The sequence below is a fragment of the Quercus robur genome, chromosome 10 (assembly GCF_932294415.1).
Source record: "Quercus robur chromosome 10, dhQueRobu3.1, whole genome shotgun sequence".
NCBI classification, from domain to species: Eukaryota; Viridiplantae; Streptophyta; class Magnoliopsida; order Fagales; family Fagaceae; genus Quercus; species Quercus robur.
This window is the reverse complement of record NC_065543.1, coordinates 13,788,369-13,796,434: the sequence shown is the minus strand read 5'-3', so window position 1 is coordinate 13,796,434 and position 8,066 is coordinate 13,788,369. Positions and strand designations below refer to the sequence as shown.

The 8,066-nt window shown below is 36.1% G+C and overlaps 1 long non-coding RNA gene across 1 annotated transcript; it reads left to right on the top strand.

Annotated features, from left to right (window-relative positions):
- Nucleotides 1-1,551: 1,551 nt before the first annotated feature.
- LOC126703539 (uncharacterized) lies at nt 1,552-8,066 on the top strand. The gene is made up of 2 exons (XR_007648119.1): nt 1,552-1,745; nt 7,771-8,066. It is a non-coding gene; the product is annotated as an uncharacterized LOC126703539 (long non-coding RNA).

Here is an 8,066-nt window from a genome sequence, read left to right as displayed (position 1 = left end):
GAATTCTATAATTAGCAACTTTACAACTTATGTCAACAACCTCAAGAAAATAGCAAACAATATTAACGTTGATTACACTAAAAAATATATAAATATACTTGTGTAGTAGGTTCTTGCATAGAATTAAAGCCCATCTTTTTCAAAGCATTTGCTATCATACGAAGTATTTCCTCTTTCGATTGATTGATTGTTCCCTGCAATTCCATTTTCTCAGTAGAATTTTTATCCTCTACTTCTTTAAAACGAAGCTCAAAATCCTCCTTTTCTTTTAAGCGATCCGCTTGACATCACTTACTACATTGGTTAGATGAACTTGGGCCATACACATCTCCAGGCTTGACACCGGCACTATAACGTCCCAGATTATTGAGAAAAAAAAAAAAAAAAAAAAAAAAAAAAAAAAAAAAAAAAAAGGAAGTCAGATTTTTGGGACCACACGTGCCTCCCAACTACCCCACCTACCCCACCCATTCCCACCACTCATTTTCACTTATCTTTTACTCTCTTTGATGGGCTCATCACTTCTCTTTCTCTTTTTTTCTTTTTCTTCTTTTGCATTTTCGGTAGAACACTCCCTCACACACACCCACCGGACTCCACTCCAAACCACCATCTCACCCTTATTTTCCGGCAAGATCACCAGAAAATTTTTGGAACCCATAAGCACCTTCACATCCTTTTTTTTTGAGGTAAAAATTTCTAATCTTTTTGGTGTGTTTTACACTTTTGTTTGAGGTTATTTTTTTATCTAAGCTTTAATAATGATATCCATGTGATTTATGACCATTGGAAGTGATATTTATGTGTTTATATGTATGGGTTTTGTTTTGGTGGAATTATTTAATGAGTGGGCTTATGGTTTGTACCAATGGTGGTGACCTAAGTGGTGAAGATTTAGGGGTTTTGGCTTTTTAATGTGAAATAAATGGTGAATATAATTTTTATTGATTATTTGGAACTAGTCAAAGGTTTAAATTGTTTATTTTGGAGGATATTATGATTTTGATATCATGGGTCTCTTGTTGATGTGGTGTAAATATTATGGGAAGTACTTATAAAATGTTGAGGTTTTGATGTTAGAGATAATGCATTGAATGATTCATGAGTATAATGGGAGTCTATGCCTTGTAAATTAATTGGTTGAGAAACTTTGGAAGTGGAAAATAATATTTATGAGGTTAAATACTAGGATTGCCTAATTAAGTGCATATTTGGCAATTCCTAAATTGTAGCTAGATATAATTTTAAGCTTTATGCTTATTGTGTTAGGTATGCTTGATATTGTTGAGAATCTAGCTAATCTCCTTTAGAGCTTGGAGAATTAGGCTTTTCACGGGTTGCAAGGTAAGTAGCTTTTTAATGGGATTTTGAAAAATAACCATGTTGTGTAAATGTTATTTTTGGGTTAGACACACTTTTGGAACTACCTACGGAAATTATATTTTCCTAAAAACTATTGTGTCGTAACCTTAATATATATATATATATATATATATATATATATATATGATTACATATGAAAATGCATCATATTTGGTATTGCGTTTGGGGAAATGCATGAATTGTTGATATAGAAAAATGAGCATCTTTATTTAATCTTTGATAAGGAAATCTTGGATGTTATGGTATATTAGAAAATTTAAAGATGCTTATCTTGTCTTGTTATGTGAGAAATTGTTAGAAAATTTTTTGACAAGAATGAAGTTGAAAACCTTACAAACTTTGTGGAAGTTAGATTATTTAAGGTTTTTCTAAAACTACCTGGTTATAAACTATGTTTTTGAAAGGAAATGTATACTCGTGAGCTTTATGTGGTTTTGACACCATGCCATGTGTGATTTCCCAATGATCACCCGATTTGGTCTTCGTAGTCTTTGTGACAATGGAATCAAATCCAGGTCAGTGCCCTTTAACTTTGGATGACGCGTTCTTCCCTGCTGCCCATGGAGGGAAGAGGTTCCTTGATTGTGTGTGGGTGAGGCTGTTGTCCATGGGGCCAAGAGACCACGTGCAAGAGATGTCCTATTTGACGCGCTCTCTCCGATGCCCATTGGGGGGGGGGGGGAAGAGAAAAACCTTGAGGGTATGGGTGAGGCTATTGTCCATGGGGCCAAAAGTCTACATACCATAGAGGAATATATCATGCCAGTTGTGAATGGGTGGATCCCCTAACCGGTTTATGTGGTAGTATGGTATATTTATGATAAATTACCGTATGTTAGATTTTATGGCTTTGGAAATTATATTGTTAGTGCTCACAGATTATAGTATATAGTTTCAAGATATTTACTTTGAGAAACTTTGTGTTTCATTATTCAATTATTCTTGTCATATCATATTATTATTATTGAAAATTGAACTTGCATTTCCCCCACCCCCATTAATTATGCTACTTACTAGGCGTTAGCTCATCCCACCCTTTAACAGTTTTTCAGATTTATTAGCTATACCTTGGGTATGAAGCTTGCTTCTTTGGTGATGATTAGAGTGCCATGTTAAATTTGGAGACTCTTGCTATAAATGGTTGGTGACTTGATCTTGCTATGTTCAACAAGACCTTAATTAATTCTATTGGAGGTGGGTCGCTTGAGGTTTGTTAGCCTTTGGCGTGGTAGGCCTAGACTTGATATTAAGGTCCTTATTCTTGATAAGATTGTGACTTTGTGTAATTTAATAAAAGTTTTGTAATATATTCATGTATTATGTGGAGACACATGATTTTTAGTTATTGTTTGTGAATGTGTTATAGAGCTCTGACTTGTAACGTGGAGATTTTAGTATGGTTGTAAATTCTTATCCTTTGGAAAAGAAAGGAAAATAATGATTTCCTATAGTTTGTTTTGCCAAAAAGGAAAAATCTACAGGTACCCTTAGGATGTATTTCTCATACTTTGGACACTTTTGGGTTCGAGCTGTGACAATTATGGTATCAGAGCTTAGGTTATGATTCTGTAGACTTTGAAAATAGGAATTGATTTTGATCTAAGTCAGAGAATTAGGGGTTTGATGAATCCTTTATGCTTTTCATTTGTGTCAGCTTGCACTTGCTTTTCCTTTATTCTTATCTAGATTATCTATGCTAACCTTTTATGTTGCCTTGCGTTTACCTACTTTGTTTCTTGGGCATAGACACAAGTACCTTTGTACACTATACCTCCTAAAAAGAAAGCACGTAAAGTAAGGCATGTGGATAAGGTTACAGCTCCAGAGCATGGCCTTAGGCGGTGCCAAGGGCATGAAAGATTTGTCACTATTGATGGTGGTGAGATTAATGAGGTGGTAGACAGGATCTATGCTAGGATTGCTAGATCGGTCCAGGGTGTTGAGTGTAGGGAGGAGGGTTGTTCTTTTGGGGAGTTCCATAAGCAAAACTCTCGAACTTTTAATGGGGAGCCTAACCCAATTGCAGCAAAGAATTGGTTGCTAAAGATGGAAAAGTTATTGAGAGCCCTAAACTACTTGATTTTGAGTTATTGGTATACCCTTATTGGTGATATTTTAATGAGTACTCTTGTGCTTAAGTATTGTATTCGTTGTATTGAGGGTAGAGAGCTATTGGCTGACTTGGTGTTATTAGATTTGCATGATTTTGATGTCATTTTGGGCATGGATTGGTTGGCTTCTTACCATGCTAGTGTGCATTGTTTTGAGAAAGAGGTGGTGTTTAGGCCTCTAGGTGAATCAGAGTTGAAGGAACTTAAGGAGCAATTGGTAGAATTGCTAGACAAGGGGTTTATTCGCCCAATGCCTCGCCTTGGGGAGCTCTAGTTTTATTTGTCAAGAGAAGGGATGGGTCTATGAGGTTATGTACTGATTATAGTGAGCTTAATAGAGTCACCATTAAGAATAAATATCCTTTGCCTCGTATTGATGACCTATTTGATCATTTGTAAGGAGCACAAGTCTTTTCTAAGATTGATCTTCGTTCTGGTTAACACCAATTGAAGATTAAGGGTGAGGACATACCAAAGACAGCCTTTCAGACTAGATATGGTCATTATGAATTTTTGGTGATGCCGTTTGGATTAACTAATGCCCTTGTTGGTTTTATGGATTTGATGAATAGAGTGTTTCATGAGTTAGATTGATTTTTCATTGTGTTCATTGATGATATTTTGATTTATTCTAAGAGTCAAGAGGAGCATGAAGAACACTTAAGGATTGTTTTGCAGATTCTAAGAGAAAGGAAGTTGTATGCTAAACTGAAGAAGTGTGAATTTTTGTTGAATCAAGTAGTATTCTTGGGTCATGTGATATCTAAGGATGGAATTACGGTGGATCCTAATAAGGTAGAAGTGGTGGTTAATTGGGATAGGCTTACACATTTGAGTGAGGTTAGAAGTTTCTTGGGCATTACTGGTTACTATAGAAGATTTGTAGAGGGATTTTCGGCATTGCAACTCCTTTAACACAATTTACTTGGAAAAAATGTTAAATTCGAATGGAAGGAAGAATGTGAGAAAAGCTTCCAAGAGCTAAAGCAGAGATTGGTCACAATTCCAGTGTTAACTATCCCTTCAGGTACAGGGGGTTTTGTCATTTATAGTGACACTTCTCATAAGGGACTTGGTTGTGTATTGATGCAAAATGGGAAGGTTGTGGCTTATGCCTCTCGTCAGTTGAAAAATTTTGAAAAAATTACCCCACTCACGACATGGATTTGGCTGCAGTTGTTTTTACTTTGAAAATTTGGAGACATTATTTGTATGGGGAAAGATGCGAGATTTTCATTGATCATAAAAGTTTAAAGTATTTCTTTACCCAAGAGGAGTTAAATATGAGGCAACGGAGATGGTTGGAACTAGTTAAGGATTATGATTGCTCTATTAACTATCATCCTGGTAAGGCTAATGTTGTAGCTGATGCTCTTAGTAAAAGCCTTCAATTTTTTCAGTTGCTTTGCTAACCACTCGAAAGGAAATTATTCGTGGTCTTGAGAGGACGGAGATTGAGGTTGTTTTGGGCCATTTTGAGGTCTACCTGGCTAGTTTGAGTGTTCAACCAACTTTGGTAGACAGAATTAAATTGTCACAGGCCGATGACCCACATTTAAAGAAAATCATGGATGAGGTGCGTAGTGGAAAGAAATCTGAATTTTCTATCTCTGAGGATGGTGCTTTGAGATTTGGGAGTAGACTTTGTGTGCCAAATGATCCATTGATTAAAAAGGAGATTCTAGAGGAGGCTCACTATTCCCCATATACAATACATCCGAGTAGTACAAAGATGTACCATGATCTTCGTGAAAACTTTTGATGGAATAATATGAAGAGAGAGATTGCTCACTTTGTAGAGCAATGCCTGACTTGTCAGCAGGTTAAGGTGTTGCACCAACGACCCTTGGGTTTGTTGCAACCACTTCCTATTCCCCAATGGAAGTGGGAGAAAACTAATATGGATTTTGTTTTAGGATTGCCGAGACTCCTAAGGGTCATAATGCTATTTGGGTGATTGTTGATGAGATGGTGAGACTTCATGGAGTACTTGCTTCTATTGTTGCAGATAGAGATCCAAGTTTTACCTCTCATTTTTGGGGTGGTGTGTAAAAGGCCTTGGGTACTAGATCTGATTTTAGCACAGCTTTCCACCCTCAGACAGATGGACGGTTTGAAAGGACTATTCAAACTCTAGAAGAGATGTTGAGAGCATATGTTTTGGATTTTAAAGGGAGTTGGGCTAGTCACTTACCTTTGGTGGAGTTTGTTTATAATAATAGTTACCATTCAAGTATTAGAGCGGTACATTATGAGGCATTGTATGAGAGGAAGTGTAGATCCCCAATTTGTTGGGATGAGGTGGGAGAACGAAAAATCTTGGGGCCAGAGATTATTCAAAGGACTTGTGAAAAGGTGAATAAGATTTGTGATAGACTACGAGCAGCCCAAAGTAGACAGAAAAGCTATTATGACATTAAAAGGAAGGCTTTGGAACTTGAAATTGGAGATAAAGTTTTCCTATGGGTTGCACCTATGAAAGGAGTAATGAGATTTGGCAAAAAGGGTAAGTTAAGCCCTAGGTTTGTAGGGCCTTTTAAGGTCTTAGAGAGAGTGGGCGAAGTTGTATATAGAATTGCCCTACCACTAGCCTTGTTAGGAATTCATAATGTTTTCCATGAGTCTGTTAAGGAAATAGATTCCTGACCCTTCACATGTTTCGAGCTATGAGCCTCTTCATATTAAGATGATTTGTCATATGAAGAAGTTTCGGTAGAGATTTTGGATCATAAGGAGCAAGTGCTATGCAATAGAACAATATCTTGGGTAAAGGTGCTTTGGAAGAATCATTCAGTGAAGGAGACATCTTGGGAGCATGAGGACGTTATGTTGTCAAGATATCTAAACCTTTTTAGGATCAAGGTACATAAAATTTCGAGGACGAAATTTTTATAAGAGGGGAAGAATTTAACGTCCCAGATTTAAAAAAAAAAAAAAAAAAAAAAAAAAAAAAAAAAAAAAAAAGGAAGTCAGATTTTTGGGACCACACGTGCCTCCCAATTACCCCACCTACCCCACCCATTCCCACCACTCATTTTCACTTATCTTTTACTCTCTTTGACCGGCTCATCACTTCTCTTTCTCTTTTTTTCTTTTTCTTCTTTTGCATTTTTGGTAGAACACTCCCTCGCACTCACCCACCGGACTCCACTCCAAACCACCTTCTCACCCTCATTTTCCGGCAAGATCACCAGAAAATTTTTGGAACCCATAAGCACCTTCACATCCTTTTTTTTTAAGGTAAAAATTTCTAATCTTTTTGGTGTGTTTTACACTTTTGTTTGAGGTTATTTTTTTATCTAAGCTTTAATAATGGTATCCATGTGATTTATGAGCATTGGAAGTGATATTTATGTGTTTATATGTATGGGTTTTGTTTTGGTGGAATTATTTAATGAGTGGGCTTATGGTTTGTACCAATGGTGGTGATCTAAGTGGTGAAGATTTGGGGGTTTTGGCTTTTTAATGTGAAATAAATGGTGAATATAATTTTTATTGATTATTTGGAACTAGTCAAAGGTTAAAATTGTTTATTTTGGAGGATATTATGATTTTGGTATCATGGGTCTCTTGTTGATGTGGTGTAAATATTGTGGGAAGTACTCATAAAATGTTGAGGTTTTGATGTTAGAGATAATGCATTGAATGATTCATGAGTATAATGGGAGTCTATGCCTTGTAAATTAATTGGTTGAGAAACTTTGGAAGTGGAAAATAATATTTATGAAGTTAAATACTAGGCTTGCCTAATTAAGTGCATATTTGGTAATTCCTAAATTGTAGCTAGATACAATTTTAAGCTTTATGCTTATTGTGTTAGGTATGCTTGATATTGTTGAGAATCTAGCTAATCTCCTTTGGAGCTTGGAGAATTAGGCTTTTCACAGGTTGCAAGGTAAGTAGCTTTTTAATGGGATTTTGAAAAATAACCATGTTGTGTAAATGTTATTTTTGGGTTAGACACACTTTTGGAACTACCTACGGAAATTATATTTTCCTAAAAACTATTGTGTCATAACCTTAATATATATATATATATGAGTACATATGAAAATGCATCATATTTGGTATTGCATTTGGGGAAATGCATGAATTGTTGATATAGAAAAATGAGCATCTTTATTTAATCTTTGATAAGGAAATCTTGGATGTTATGATATATTAAAAAATTTAAAGATGCTTATCTTGTCTTGTTATGTGGGAAATTGTTAGAAAATCTTTTGACAAGAATGAAGTTGAAAACCTTACAAACTTTGTGGAAGTTAGATTATTTAAGGTTTTTCTGAAACTACCTGGTTATAAACTATGTTTTTGAAAGGAAATGTATACTCGTGAGCTTTATGTGGTTTTGACACCATGCCATGTGTGATTTCTCGGTGATCACCCGATTTGGTCTCCGTAGTCTTTATGACAATGGAATCAAATCCAGGTCAGTGCCCTTTCACTTTGGATGACGTGTTCTTCCCTGCTGCCCATGGGGGGAAGAGGGTCCTTGATTGTGTGTGAGTGAGGCTGTTGTCCATGGGGCTAAGAGACCACATGCAAGAGAGGTCCTATTTGACGCGCTCTCTC